This window comes from Panthera onca, chromosome A2, assembly GCF_046562875.1.
Source record: "Panthera onca isolate mPanOnc1 chromosome A2, mPanOnc1 haplotype 2, whole genome shotgun sequence".
Taxonomy (NCBI): Eukaryota; Metazoa; Chordata; class Mammalia; order Carnivora; family Felidae; genus Panthera; species Panthera onca.
This window is the reverse complement of record NC_138340.1, coordinates 23,918,265-23,934,373: the sequence shown is the minus strand read 5'-3', so window position 1 is coordinate 23,934,373 and position 16,109 is coordinate 23,918,265. Positions and strand designations below refer to the sequence as shown.

At 41.6% G+C, this 16,109-nt stretch overlaps 1 protein-coding gene across 8 annotated transcripts in view; it reads left to right on the top strand.

The window, feature by feature from the left end:
• Positions 1–16,109, top strand: part of ERC2 (ELKS/RAB6-interacting/CAST family member 2) — a 931,006-nt gene that overhangs the window by 792,965 nt on the left and 121,932 nt on the right. The window contains exon 19 of one of the 8 annotated variants that reach the window (XM_078442938.1): positions 2,923–3,009. The exons of the other annotated variants lie outside the window; for them this stretch is intronic. The gene's annotated coding sequence lies outside the window, so the exon portion shown is untranslated. Of the gene's footprint in view, positions 1–2,922; positions 3,010–16,109 lie in introns of those variants that run through there. 8 annotated transcript variants of the gene reach the window in all.

Sequence of the window (16,109 nt, the reverse complement as noted above, 5' to 3'; positions counted from 1 at the left end):
CTCTCAGGTGACAACACAGACACAACGAACTAGAACAATGCAGAAAGGAATGCATGAAGGGGTTGGGTTAAGAATTGCAGGGCAATTACTTTCTGCAAACTGATATGTGAGAAGAGAACACAGGCACACCTTATTATCCAGAAACACAATAAGCAAAAATTCACTATAACACAATTGCAGAATAGGCAACCCCCTATGTAAAAATGAGTTGTTATTAACAAAGTCGGGGAGGCGGGGGGTTTGTGAAATTGGTTTGGAATGTGGGCCTCATTTTCCACTAGACAGGAGTTCATGGACCGATCCTAAAGGGGTTTATATAACATACACTTGCCTGAAATGTATTCTTTCTCCCTCATCAGTCACTATGCACAACATGGCTTTTATGGGAGGAAGCATTGAAAGGGCCTTTTTGTCCCTTCACCAACTTGGTACCAGTTTCTACTAACTATCCAGGGGTTTTCCTTAAATTCCCTTTATCTAAAAATTTACTCTCTGAAGCTGGTGGTTCAAAGATTATAGGAAAGCCAAAGTTGCTATGACATTAAAACATTCATGAAATAATTGACCACTTATCAAATTAGGCTCATTTAGACATCTTCCCCCATTTAATGCTGGGCCTCCCACTGTGTTGAGAGTCAGCTCTTTGTACATCTGTCTTTTCTGGATTATCCAGTATCCAAGAGTACAGTGAAAATAGATTATATATCATATGAAAAATGAAAAGCAAATTTCTCAAAAGACACAAGATTTTATCACGTTGATGAAAGTGATGTTGGAAACCAAGTTTGTGTCACAAGCAAATTTATTAACAAATGAAGATAATTTCTTATCAGTTTAAAAAAGGAAAAGTCAGTAAGCATGATCACAGCCCAGGGGCTTCCCAGTGAGTGACTGGATGTTAGAGGCTTATAATAGATCCTTGGGAAAATGGTAAAAGTCTGGAATATGTTTGTGAATGCCACCCTCTTTATAACTGTGCTCATGGAAGTATAAAGGATGTCACATCATGTACTCGTACAACCTGGTTAGGAAAAGAAATAGGCCAAATAAAAATCCACATATTTTACTTTTTGTTCTTTATGCAAACTAGTGAGTTGTTGGCATTGTAAGCTAAATTTTATAAAAAATAAGATATATGTAGTAATTTCTAAAAATTTTAGCCTCAATTTTAAATATAAAATGCCAGGGCACCTGGGTGGCTCAGTCAGTTGAGTGTCCAACTCTTGGCTTTGGCTCAGATTGTGATCCCAAGATCATGATCCCAAGATCCTGAGACCGAGCCCCACATCAGGCTCTGCACTGAACATGGAGCCTGTCTGAGATTCGTTCTCATTCTCTCTCTCTCTCTCTCTCTCTCTCTCTCTCTCTCTCTCTCTCTCAAAAAAAAAAAAAAAAGATAAAGTACCAAATCTCTTCCCCACTATTACTATTTACTATGAAATTTTGGTCTCTGTCAAAGGGATAGTTTCTTCCAGGTTCCAGTTTTCCTCCATAAAGGAGAACCTGGTATATTTGCATGGGGGAGATTCGCTCTAGATAACCACTGTTTATGCACTCAGAATTAGATTAGGGGCAGTGGGCAACATGGGAGCAAAGTATACATCGGTCTATCTCTTTATCTATGTAGGCATGCTTAACCTTTACAAGTTCATGGAACCCTTGGATGGAAAACATAATAACTGAGGATTGTCTTTCTAGAAAATCCACAGGCACAAAATAAATTTCAAGGGGTTCACCGACCTTCTTGATGCCTACCATGGATCATAGATACTAGGTCATATATTTAATAGCCTTGGTCTACACCCCATGTCCCGGTCATGTATTATTTCTCTCTCTCTCTCTCTCTCTCTCTCTCTCTCTCTCTCTCTCACACACACACACACACACACACACACACCCCTACTAAGTGCCAGAACACTTTATATATTTTATCTTTTTTTGTTGCTGACAGTCCTCCCATTGAGTACAATATTGTCCTAACTTTAACACACACACAAACTGAGCCTTGAGAAAAGTTCAGTAACTTGCTCCAGGTCATAGTAAGTGACTAGTCTTGCATTTCAAACATCAGCGTTTTCTAAGGTCCAAGCCCTCACATTTCCTATAATATTAGGTCAGCCCTGTGTGTTCACATACTACACTAATTATTTCCTTAATAAGTAACTTTTACAAAGCTGTTTTTCTTTACCACACAAGAAATGCATGTTTGTTGTAGAACAGTTAAATGTTCTAACTCCTAACTTTAGAAGTGCTACTCATTCTCTTTATGTTCATTTTAAATTGAAGAAACAGGAGGTGTTATTATTCCTCTCATTTTTACAGATGGTAAAATAGAGGTACTTGGGACTTCAGTGGCCTGCCAAGATCAACCAGCCTATTGGCAGCTCACTGATGCTGCAACTGAAATTGCCTGGCCCAGACCTGAGCCTGCATATGGGCTCCTGCTGCTCTCTCTCCCTCTGACCTACTTTGGGCATCTCTTTGACCCCCCTTCATCCTGGCCCCAAAGGCTCCTTATCATTATATCTCTGTGGTCACTTATTAGCCCACTCCAGCATCCAAAAGTCTAGAGGACATTTGTGAGTTCACCTCTCATTATTTTCTCTGTGTATCATGAAACCCAGAGACCTAATGTTTATAGTGAAAACTGGTTTGCATTTATAATTCAGAGTCTCAATTTTATTTAAAGTTTATTTATTTTGAGAGAGAGAAAGTATGAGTGGGGGAGGGGAAGAGAGAGAGGGAGAGAGAAAGAGAGAGAATCCCAAGCAGGCTCCACATAGTCAGCACAGAGCCTGATGCAGGGCTCGAACTTTCAAACCATCAGATCGTGACCTGAGCCACCCAGACTTGGATGGGAGTCTCAATTTTATTTAAAATTCAATACTTACTTTTCTCTAAATATTTTCTCTTCAACATTAGATGCTGACTAAAGTCTAATTTTACTACAAATGGGAGCCACCAATTTCTACAAAGATACATTCATCCAGTAATACGTTGAAAGGTAATGAGAAAATAATCATAGCAATAAAGTTGACCCTGTGCCAGATACCCTATTGAGTGTTTTATGTGTATCAACTTGTTTAATCTTTGCAACAACCCTGTGAGGTAGGAATTATTGTTATCCTCATTTTACAGGTAAAAAAAAAAAAAAAAACCTGAAGCACAGAGAGTTTGAGTCACTTGCCCAAGACTGTAACACTAATATTGTATTTACCAGACTTCTGTATTCACATGATGATAATTGATGCTTATAATGATTACCTCGAGGCAGAATACAATTTTGAAAAATCTCAGTCCTGAAGGAAATAGCAATATCAAGGAAGTATTTGAGGTAATATTAGGTTGGCTTTCTATTTATAAAAAGAAAAGTTGTATTCTAGGTCTATGATAATTGCTAATCTCAAGTTTTACTTTGGTAATACTCTCTCTGATGTCTCTCCAATAACACTCCTTTAATCAAAACACCTTGATCGTATTGAAAAATATTGTATAAATATACATATAATTTTGAATTCTGTGTTGACCTAACAAAAATTTAAGGAGAAATTAAAATTTTAACTTCACAAGGATAAAATCTTTTAAAGTAAAGTTACTTTGGGAAAAAATACATTTTTAACAGCTTTTCTTGACAAGGTAAGTAGTAGGAGAAAAAAGGGGACAGGATTAAGAAGGAAGGTTCCTGTGCTGCAAAGAATAGTGACCTATCCAGGCTATGTGAATCTAAAAGGAATATGTAGTAGTCAGTAATCTTGTATCCATTCAAACTACTTTTTAAAAGAGGAGAATAGGAATATATTGACCCTTGTATCTGAAAAGTCAAGATATAATGTTTTCAGGTATGGCTGGATTCAGGGGATTAAAAAAAAATCATTAGGACTCTGTCTGTCACCATCTCTTGGTTTTGCTTTCCTCTAGAGATATTTCATTCTTTAGCAGACTTCCACTAACATATTCACCATAAGATAAAAAACATCTGCTAACAGCCTTAGATATTTATATAATAATATAGATATCCCAGAAGTATCTATGGAAGCCTCACTGCCTTAATAGTTCCAGCAAAAGTCCCCAGATGAAACTCATCCCACCAATTTTTGCCCCGTTCCCATCCATGAACATATCACTGTGTGGGTAAGAAATAGGATATTTTGGCTTAGTTAGGCCTATGTCATGTTCCATGCCCAAGGTCTTACAATGGGTGAGGTGTGATTCCTTGAAGGAAAAAAGAAAAAAACCAAGATACTGCTACAGAAAGAATCTGTCCTGAATGATGAGCAGGTAAAGAGAGCATCTGCTGCAGGGGACATGTTGAAAACCTGCAGGAGACTCCCACAGAGTTGAAGGGCAGGAAGTATAGCCGAGCAGCACAAGACTGGATCTGGAGAATGGAAAATCAGGATACCTGTCTATTTTCTCATCTGTTCTGTCCCCTCTACCTTCATTATACTCTTGCCATAGCCTACGTGTCCCCACAGCCTTTTCATGGAATTACTCAGTCCCTTGGAATCCCTCTTTCTCAATCCCTAGGGGAAGCAGCTCATTAGTCAATCTCAGAACTAGGCTGCAAGCTCCAGGTGACTGGCTATCCTTATAGATATATTTGCCTAAAGCAAGAGTCCTCACTTGGTATAGTCAACTCTGGCAAGTTAGGGCCGATCAAGCTGTCTGTGGGGTTTCTCCTTCCAGGAGTATGGATAAAGTAGGATCTCTAGAAAGATATGGCAGAGAAAGTAATAACATGTGTCAAGAACAGTCAGAAACTTGGGCAGAATCAGGCTGCAAAGCCATTCCTGGAATGGGAGCATTGTTGAAAAACCTGGAATCTCATTCATTGACAAAGACAGATGGACAAGGAACAGGCTCTCCAGGAAGCAGGGAGGCCAAGTTTGTCACCAAGGAGGCAGACAAAGAATCAAAGCCAAGTCTTAGCTGCTCCAACACAGCCATGGATTTCTTCTCCAAGGGAGGTAAAATGCAGACACAGGACCTGTGAATTGTAGCATCTTTTAATATCAGGCAGTGTAGGACTTCCCAGGCAGCCCTCCTAAAGTTGCTTCCTCTCAGTTTGACGTGACTGTCCTCAAGGCTCCAGCCCTCTGTGGTCTGCCTCCTCATCTGAATGATATACTGCCTCTTCTCTCTCACCCTGGGTCCAAGTGTGAAAACATCTGCTTCCTGCCCTTGATAAACTCGTAAGCATCCCAGGGGGTTAAGTAAGTAATTTTATTAGAAACAAAGATTAAACACACACACACATACACCCACAGGAACAAAAGTACCATAAATTCACACAAGTTGGTTGGCTTTGGTTTGGTTGGGTTAAAAGCAAGGGAGCATATTCTTGAATATAAGTATTGAAATTAACCTAGGTGCTACACACGGATATTCTTTCTCCGCTGACATGGGTTTAAGTTGACAGAGCTTTTAGGCCAAGCAGAATGTTAGGCCTCTCCCTATCACTCATTCATTTGTTCATTCATTTAGCATATATGTGTGTGTCCATTGTGGACCAGACATTGTGTCCCAGCATCTTCTTCCTTTCTGGCCCCAGTTTATGCTTCCTTTCCCTTCTGTGGGCACCTAAGCTTCCCTCTTCTCCTAGGTATGAATTCACTGTATTTCCTGATTTCAAGGATCCCTCCATGTAATTCTGCACCTAGGACCCACCCAGAATTGTCCTCATACCCTTGAGATCTCATCTCTGTCCAATTGGTCTGGGTACATGCTCACACCACTTCTGAGGAGGAAGGTAGGGTTTCTGTCCTAGCACCTGGACCTAGTCTCCCCAGAGGTGGCTAACCTATTTCCATGGTGTCTGAGCATCAGATTCTGGGCATAGTCAAAGCCCCCTTTTGAGTGAACTTACATGTTCCAGCTTTTTCCTTGAGAACTACCTCCAGCTTTAAGCTTATTTGCCAAGTCAGGCAGCTCACTGACCCTGAATCCAATGAGCAGTTCGCCTGGCTTTGAAGGCCTTTCTCCAGGGTGTTCTCAAGCCACAGGTATTGTCAAGGGACATGTAATAGAAGTGCTTTTTACTAGAGACCATTCCTTAGATTGTATTTGAAACCCCTGTGCTGCCCAGTCTCCAGCAAGATAAGAGATGGGCCATTTTGTGAAGGTTGTAGCTGTACTGTTCTAATGTAATTTGGTGAGTAAAAATGAAGGGAAAAATGTCAAGTTTTCTTGATTTCTTTTTTGTTTTAGTTTCTAAAACAAAGTGGTAGTGATTAGCCAGCCCTATCCACCTTTAAGGAAGTCAATTTAAAACCTGGTAACCAGCCAAAAACATAAAATATTTGAATGCTGCGTATTTATTAATTAATGTATTTACTTGGGGGATGGGCAAGGACTACAGTTCCTGTTCTTATGGTGCCCTTTGGCAAAAAGACGGCAAACTCTAATGTGATTCTTTGGGGAATCTCTCTGAAGTAGTAAGTCATTCATGGCCAACCTTTTAATTGAAGGTAATAATAATTCCAATAATATTATTAAGAACCACCATTAGCACGGGAAGGACTGAATTCACTGACGTCATGTCAAAGCTATGCCCAGTGATGACTGCCTTGCCGAGCCCCTGGGGGAATAACTTTCATAATCCATTGAAAAGTTATGAGCTCCTTGTGTTTGCACCGAGAAAGAAATCAGCATTAACCATTTGAGAAGCCATGTAAAAACGGAGAAAAAACCACTTGTACTTTTAACAACTTAATTAATGGTTGCAAATGGAGTTATTTCTCACAAAAACCCCATGGAGGAGGTGGGGATGTGTGTTGACAATGGAAAATTATCCTGATTTTATAGGTGAGAGCAATTTCCAGACACTAGGAACAAACATGGTTAGGGAGAAAGAGAAAAGATGACTTTTGTTGTGGAAGGAACAGGGCCCTCAGCCAACGGACTCACTGTCTGGGTTGGGACAAGGGCGATCATTGTGTGGGAGGAACTGAATGGAGTAAGAAGAATCTGGGTTAAAAGCCTAACAGAATTGGGTTCAATTATTGCTTCTGCCATTTGTTAGCTTCCTGACCTTAGCCTAGAAGGGTTAACCTTTCAGAACCTTAGTTTTATAATCAATAAAATGGGGAAAATAATAGTCACTAACGTGTGGGATTGGAGGAGCCTTTGAGATAATGTATGTCAAATTCTTAGCCTGACGCCCAGCCCACAGACAACTACTACTATCTAGTATCTTCATTATTCTTCTTTTTAAATTAATTCTACAAATATGTAATTAGCACCTACATTGTGCCAGGGACTGTGCTGTATATACAGATCAGTTTCTTTTGATTTTATAGTCTAGTGGGGGAGATGGAAAAGAAAAATAAAATAAGTGAGCACATCAGTTAAGTAAAATGCTTGCAAACTGTGCTAACTTTGAAAGCCTGGCTCCCATGAGTACTCAGCTGCCATTTGTGCCCAGGAGCAGACAGTAGTTTTTCATAACTTGGTCTTTTGAGTCAGTCAGACCTGGGTCAGAGCAACTTAGGTGCCAGTTTCTGCTCCAGGCCGTGTCTCTGTGCTTTGTGAGCTCCGCTTCTCCTTCTGTACACTGGGGGTGGGAGAACATTCTAGGTGGTGCCTCGAACACAGTAGGCACTCAGGAGAGAAGTGCTAGCCTTTTAGCAGCTCAAGCCCATGGTTTTCCATCTTCTGCAACATGATTCTATACTCCTGAGATTAATAGGAAGAAGGAGTAGCGCTAATAGAAGGAATAGCACTTCCATTTCTTTTCTTGGACATGGATGAGGAGGTTCCTCCTCCATGTCTGACCCACAAAACTGGGTTCCAGGAGGACCTTTGGCTTACCAAGGTGTCTCCAGAGGCCTGGTTCCAAGGGGGAGTTGGGTGCAACAAGGCTGGTTTACAAGATGAATGAGTCCCCAGATGGGTGGAAGGGCCCCAACATACCTGTGAGACCACGATGAGTCCTGACAGTGGTAGGGAGAGTGTGACAGGGTGCAGGAAATGGTTGCAGTGAAGCTGAGAGGGACTGTCTTACTGCCTCTTAGTTTTCCTTTGAAGGATTTGATCTAACACTAAGCTTATAAGTCATGACTGAACACTTATTTTGAGACTCAGTCTGGTTTGTCATTAGCGGGCTAGGCTTTTAGAATGTAATCTATGGCTTGTGGGCCCAATCCAGTCCCCTGCCTGTCTTTGCAAATAAAGTTTCATGGGCAAACAGCCATACTCATTTCTTTACTGTGTATAACTGGTTTCTGCACAACACAGAGCTGGGTAGTCATGACAGAGACTACAGGGCCTCCAAAACCTAAAATATTTCTTCTCTGGCCCTTTGCAGGAAAAAATCTGCCAACCCCTGACTTAGAATATTACAGTTTAGGTAGGAATAGATTCATTGGCTGATCCATTCATTCATTCATCAAACAAATAATTATCCACCATAAAGTGCTCTAAACATTGTTCTGGGTTCACAATGTTCCAGAGAATGTGCTCAATACTTGTAACAGCTGTTGTGAGTCGGCGATGTTACTATCCCATTTTGCAAATGGTGAAATGGAGTCTGGGGAAAGCTGGCTGACTTTTCCAAGGTCATTTAGCCAGCAAGGGGCAGAACCAGGACTGGAATCACATTTGTCCTTGTTCTCCCATGTTAGTATGGATTACTGTGAGAAGCAAAGAAAGATATAAACACTGAGAATAATTTATTTAAAAAAAAATCTCTGACAGAAACTCTTGCAAATTAATGAGATAGGTGAATGAAGTTGCTACTTCCTTGGCAGAGCCTCTCTTGAGATGGCTCTTCATTGTGCCTTGTTCTGATCTCACACACTGATCACTTTAGATGATATCAAAAAATCATCCGAAAATGTTTTCCCTTGTAATGATATGATTTCACCACTAATGTTAATAAACATTACAATGACATAAAGCATTTCCTGTTCCAACCCGAGACATCTTGGAGGATTTGTCTAAATATTAGCATACCTTTAAAATAATCAGCGGGTGATTAACTGGATAAGAGGTCAAAAATAAGGATGTTTAGAAATAAAGAAATAATAAAGTGAGGCAGGTTTTTCCTCTCAGAACTCCATACGGCTGTGGGAGAGCAGAGAGCTGGCATCCTGCATTAGAAGGTTAGCAAGCAACCATATTCATGAGCAAAAGGGGGATTTTTGTTATCTTTTTGGTTTTCATTCCAGATGTGGCTTTTGCTGGTGTCTCTCCCCTGCAGAAATGCAAACCAGAGTTTCAAGGTGGAAATAAGAGAAGAGCATCTTAGCTGAAGGGACCCTGCTTCCTTCTAATGACAATTTATGAAGACGGTTTAATCTCACAGTCCAAGTAGAGGGTCTACTGACAAGTTCTCATATGAACTGATTAGGCTTCCCCTGTAGACACTTTTATCAGACTGATTCATTCCTCTGGAAGAATGCTGGCTTTTACGTTTTTTTTAGAAGAGATTCCAAATGGCTTGTCAAGATTACATCTTGCATGTGAATCTCAGCCAGGATTATATTACAGCCGGGACTGACAATATTTAATAGGTAGAATACAGGCAGGATCATAGAAATGGAGCAAGCTGGTCCCAATAAATAGTCGGAGCATGGTGTATGGTGTACATACATCCCAAGTAGCTTGCAGGCAGTTTGTGGATTGGACATCTTGAGAGAATGCATGGATACGTAAAATGTAATATTCCAAAAAAATCAATTTCTTCAGCTTTTGACAGTTACCTTACAGCGAGCAGATTCTTATAAACCGTCTTCATGTCCGGGGCATCCCATGACTGGAATTTCTAACCACCTCTTCAGATCCCCTATAAAAACCACATACTTGGGAAGAGAAGGGAACGAAAACCTTTTGTGCCAAGCTGGTGTAATGCAGAGATCTCAGCTGCATTGGGTAAGTGCTGACAAACTCACCACATCTGAAGGGGCGTCTTTGGAGTGGCAGGTCCCTGGCTCCTGGAGCACAAATAGAGCCTCTATCAGGCTACATGGGAGGTGAGCAGAACACATGGCCTTTCCCATCTCTGACCCTTGACTCCCAAGCATGGCATGGTTTGTAATGAGGCCTGTAGCCAGACAGGAAAGGGGATTGAAGAGATATACATCTGAATCATCTTTGTATTGCTCAAAAAGAATCAAGGACAAAATCCTTTAAGGTTTAGTTTTGCCTTTGCAGGAACATCAAAGGAGAAATGTGTTCATTCTTCCTGGACTCAGTAGAATGTAAGCTCCATAAGGGCAGACACTTCCCCCAGTTTTTTCACTGCTAGAGCCCCAGGTTTGAGACCTGTGCCTGGCCCATAATAGGCACTCAATACATATTTATTAATGAATGAGAGACCACTGAGTATTCATGCACGTATGTGCTCCATCAACACATGTTAAGTTAAACACCTATTATATGCAAGGCATTGAAGTAAGGAGCTCACAGACAAGTAAAGGAAGACACATATGCCAGCCAATAGTTTCCACATTTTCAGAACCTATAGGCAAGTAACATGGAGTTATTTTATAAAACCTCCAAATGTGCCAGGCTGTCTACCGGGCTGATAAGTAAATAATATAGTATAGTTGACTATTTTTTCAAATATATGTAGATTTGGTGTGGTCGATAAAATATAAAATAATTTAAAAGGGTTAATGGATTCCTGATCCTTTTTTGTCATCATGTGATTTCTTACCCATAAATGGTAAAATTATTGTCACGAGAGAGGGTCATGGAGCTGTGTCCAATGCAAAGGGCAGGCAAAATGGCATTGTGGAAAGACTGACCGTACTCCCAGGAAGACCAGCTGGTTAACCATGGCCAAGGCAGGGAAGGACCCAGCCCCTGAAGGTCTCATGCTTCTTTTTATTTCCAAGCCTGTGCACATGCTCTTCCCATTGCCTGGATCATCCCATGCCATACCACCCCTACTCCCACCCCCTTGGCCCTATTAATTCTAACTCTGGCCCTTCTCCTGCTTCCCCAGGAAAATTTTCCCTGGACCCAGCCTGGGCAGGTCCTTCACTCTAGGGTCTCGTAGCCCATGGCATCCTTTTCTTTTCTTTTTTTTTTTTTTAAGTTTATTTATTTATTCATTTAGAGCAAGCGAGAAGGGGAGAGGCAGAGAGAGAGAGACAGAGAATCCCAAACAGGCTCCACACTGTCAGCACAGAGCCCGATGCAGGGCTCAAACTCACAAAATCATGAGAGCAAGACCCGAGCTGAAACCAAGAGTCAGACGCTTAACCAGCTGAGCCACGAGGTGTCCCCCTCCCCCATGGCATCCTTTTCTTACTCCTCATATTATTTGTCATGTTACTGCTATTTGTGGGATTTAGCTGATAACCTCCATGAAAGCAGGAGCAGGTTGGTTTTGCTGGTCTTCATAGCCCCCATGCCTGGCACAGGCCTGGCATGTAACAGGGCTAGGCAGATGGACAGATGGGCAAATAAAGGAAACTCTGAACAGCATTTTTAAGATGTGGACAGCAACACGTAATAGTGGGGTTGTTACAACGTTAAATGAGATAATGTGAAAATTCTGGCTTGTACTGCTACAGAATAAAGACTATTATAATTGCTATAAATACAATTAGGAAGATGAAGACCTCGAGTGTATAGAACAAGATAACGCAGGAGGAAGATAATGCAGGAGGCAGTGACTGAATCTTTCAAAGTGCGAAATGCCACCAGAGTTGTCTGGACATCTGGTGCTTTCGGCACCAACCCAGTTGTGTTGTGTAGGGGAAACCATATTGTCAAACCTGGTGGCATTGCAGGAGATCCAGGTGGTGAGTACCAGTGACTGGTGTCTTGGTGCTGTTCAGTGAGCTACACCACTCCTCTGCCAAGTTGAGTTCAGAGCTATGCCTTGCCAAGCTGATACACCCATTTCATGATCACTTTTTTTTTTTAAGTGTGAGGTGCTAGTCTCCTGGAAGTGACTGTCCCTGAGTTTTGAACCATGCAGGGATCGTGGTGAAAAGACCATCCTGTTTTCAGGAGACAGCAGGTGAGCCTCTTTCCATTGTTGGCAAGCAACATAGCATGGTGGCCAAGTGCACAGACTCTGGGGCCAGGCTGCCTCCATGAGAATCTCAGCTCAGCCACTTTCTCACTGTGTGACTCTAGCAAGTCATGTAACCTCTTGGCTCCTTGTTTTCCTTGTATGTAAAATGAGAGATAATAGTGCCTGACTCGTAGGGTTATTAGGAGAATTGAGTGTGTTAATGTTTCTATTAACTATTTACCAGTGCTAAGATAATGCCTAGTAAATAGGAAATGCAGATAGATAAATGGATGGGTGGATAAAGTAGAAAAGCTTTTAGTGAAAATGGACAAGAATTCCTGGTAGGAATCACTTGTATTTCTTAAGAATTTTACTTTACTACCTTCTAATTTTCCCAGTAGCCTGACAAGGCAGGTTCTACTACTTTGCCCTCCTGTAGAGCAAGAATCAGAGAGGATAAAGTGCTAACACTTGTCCAAGGACATGTGGAGATCAGGTGGCAGAGCTGGGTTCTAATGTAAGCCTTTCAGAGTCTTGTAAGATTCCAGAGACCTTAGCTCCTGAACTGACACAAGACCCCTTAGAAAAGGTCATGTGAGGGAGTAATTTCTCTCCACAGACACTACTACCTAGTGTTCTGAAAGCCTAGCAGTGCCGATTATGCTGGACTCATTTTGGTTCATTTACTTATTCACTCATTTGTTCATTCAATAAATATTATGGAATGCCTTTTCTGCCTCAGGTACTCTTCCCACTGTTGGGGTATTTGTGGCTCCTTACAGTCTGCCCTGAATTGTGTGAATCTGGGTGCTTTCATGCATCTCTTTAGCAAATATTTGAATCTGGTAGGCCAGGCACAGTTCTAAACATCAGTTATCTGTCTTAGAGCTCACAAAAGACCGAAAAAGAGGGGAGTTACTCATGTTTGCACTTACCAAGACCTAGCAGATAGTAAGTAATAAGGATTCTCTTAACTGGATGGATGCACAAATGGACAACTTATGGATACTCAGGAAAGAAAAATAGTGGCAGGATGATATAATGGGAAGGCCACATACTATTTGCATACTTGTGTTCTTGTCCTGGCTTTGCCACTTACCTGGTAACCCTTCATAAGTCATTTAACCTCTTAGAAACTTAGCTAGCTAACCAACTTCTTTTCTTCTCTCCCTTTCTTCCACAGAATTGTATTAAGGATCGTGGTTGTAGGTCAATGATAATTGGGAGTGAGATGATATTGATCTAAATTATCTTTAATGTTCTACTTTAAATTTTATAATTTAATGATAGTTTAGATGAGTTACATTTTCTGAGTAGTCTTAAAGTTCTAGGTTAGGACTGTAATCATCTCAGGCTGCTAAAGGTCCCATAGGATAAGGTGAAGGTGAGGGATAATTGATCCTTGGCCAAACTAGGTGTCCTTGGGCCACCCCTTGGGCTTCCACTGAAACCAAACTTAAGAGAATGGAGAGATGGGAATTTGGGAAGATAATCTTTGCCTCCTTACCTCCATCTCACCCTGTCTCCCAGAGACTGACAGCCTTCCAGCAATGGATTAAGAATGAACAGGACCAGATTCAAGAAAAAAAATGACTGGAGCCTCACAGGGATCCATGCCATGGGCCTCCTTTCTTATATTCTCTAACCAGTTAGTTCTCCTATCCAATTTGATTGGGATGTGAAGTCATTGTTCTACCAGTAGTTCCCACCACTTGCCAACTTTGCAAGTTGGTGTGTAAATGGGCACACAGCAGGCATTTGCTCTCTGGCTAAAATGTTGAGGCTTCCTTTGCTGGTGTGTATAGAGAGAGCCAGCTGTTTGGCAATCCCTCTAGCTCATCCACCCAATGGGAGTTCACCTAGAGAGTAACTCAGCACAGTATCAGGCGTGAGCAAGAGTTAGTACAGGCTTGAAGGTCAAGCATCCTTGGTTGCAATCCCAGTTCCTTCGTTTGCTAGCTATGAGACCCTGAGCAAAGGACTTAATATCTCAAAGCTTCAGCTCCTACACATGTTCCACAGGGGATGATAAGAATGCTGACCACTTGTTATTGTGAAAGTTTAATGAGATAATCTACATGGAACACCACACATGGGGCTGATGCACAGTAGATACACAGTAAACAGAAGCACTCTTTATTATTGTTGTTCTTTGTGGAATTCTCTTAGGAGCCAATAGTGTGGATTTGATAGTGATAAAAATCCCCACATGTTTGTCTAGCCGCCTGTCAGGTGATGGTTGGTAGCCAGCCAAAAGTGGTCCATTTGGTTACAGTCTTCTGGAAGTATTCAGCATTCCAACTATTCTTCCTAACTCCTAAATTTTCTCAAGCCTTCTTTTCACCGCAAGGGTTCCTGACTTGAAAGTAGGAAGAAACCAAGTGAGAATTTAGTTGAGCATGCACTATAAAGATGGTCCATTTAGTTGGCAGAGTGAGAGTTTTAGAGAGGGTGTTTGAAAGACTAACTTGTAACTTTTGATGCCAACCCAGAGGCGTGAGGCAATATTTTTTCTTTTCTCCTGGAAGGTCCACAGCCTCCTTCTAAGGCAATCTCTTGGGTTTCGTTGAATTGGCTGTTACATTTGGAAACCAACTTGTGCATCTGAGCATTTGGGGAAAAGCTATTGACTAACCCTTGCTCTCTTTCAGCCTGCCTCCCTTTTTCCAATATTTAGGAGTCTTGGCCAAAACAAAGAGCCCATTGTGTCCCTGGTACAAGCACCAGAACTAAATTAAACATTCATTGAGTCTTAATTAATTGTATTAAGGTTAGGCAATTCCCACTGCTTGGAAAAAAACCCAAATACTTAATTTACTCGCAATGTGGTGTGTGTCCCCTAGCATTGAGCTAAACCACCACGAAACAATCACTCACTTAACAGAAACTGGGGCCTCGGCCCAGGAACTAATTAGCCCCTCTTTCTCTATATATAGCTATCTTCACCACCAGGACCATCTGGAAGTTGTTACCTTCCAAATTCTTTCCATCTATTTTTTTTTTTTTTCCAAACCGATCATTACTGCCATGATTCTTTCTTTCTTTCTTATTCTTATGTTACGTGACTTCCCACTCTTAGATTCTCCGGTGTTATCTAGATCACAGCCCAGCTGCTCTGCGTATTTACCCTCTGTTTAATTTTCAAGTGGCACACCTATTTTTATGTACTTTTCCCAGTGGCAGAAGGGGAAAAAAATCTTTGTGTAAAACTCAGAGACAGAAGCAGGAATGATTGCCAACAGGTTTGGGCCTACCCAAGCTGATTGTGTGCCCACCAGGAGGCCCCCGAACTCTGTGAAGCCCCTACAGTAGTGTCTTTAATGGTCAGAGACACATGGAGAGCTCTTGGAAGACCTTGGTTTCTTGCCCAACTCATTGAGCAAAAAGCACCCATCTAATCTGCCCTTTCTTTGGGGAAAAATCACCCAGGTTAGGGTCTACTGTGCTTTGAGGGTCAATATGGAAGTATAGAAACTGCCCTAGCTGACAATATACTTTAGGAGAGTGCCTTCACATATTTCATGAACACTTAAATAGTCCAGAGCCCTTACTCTGACTCTCAAGAGCCCCTCTGGTCTGGCCCCTGTATGCCTCTTTCACTCCCTTTCTTATCAACATGCCCTGGTTTACAACAGTCCTGGAACTCTGATTTTCCTTCTGCTCCCCAACACGCCAAGATTAGTTCCACATCAGGACCTCTGAACCTGTTGTCTTCTGTGTCTGGAACCCATTCCCCTCCATCTTTGTAAGACTAGCTCTTTATCATGCAGGTCTCCACTTAACTGTTACAGCCAGAAGAGGCCCTCCCTGGCCACATCATTGGAAGTCTCTTCCCTCCAGGGAAAAGTATTTTTCCCCTCCAGGCCCTCCTTGTCACATCCCCCTGTTTTGTGCTCTCAAGAGCACCTGCCACTATGTGAATTATATTATTTGTGACAGTGTCTGCCTGTCTTCAGTAGAATATCCATTCATCCATGAGAAGTACCTTTATCTGTATGGTTGACCATTTGTGAGCCCAGCCCCTGGCATAGTTCCTGGCACTATTGTTTAATAGATAAATTATCAGGGAACAGCTAATACCTTAATCTGTAGCTCTCTACATATAATTACATAATGTAAGCATTTGGGATTCTTTCGA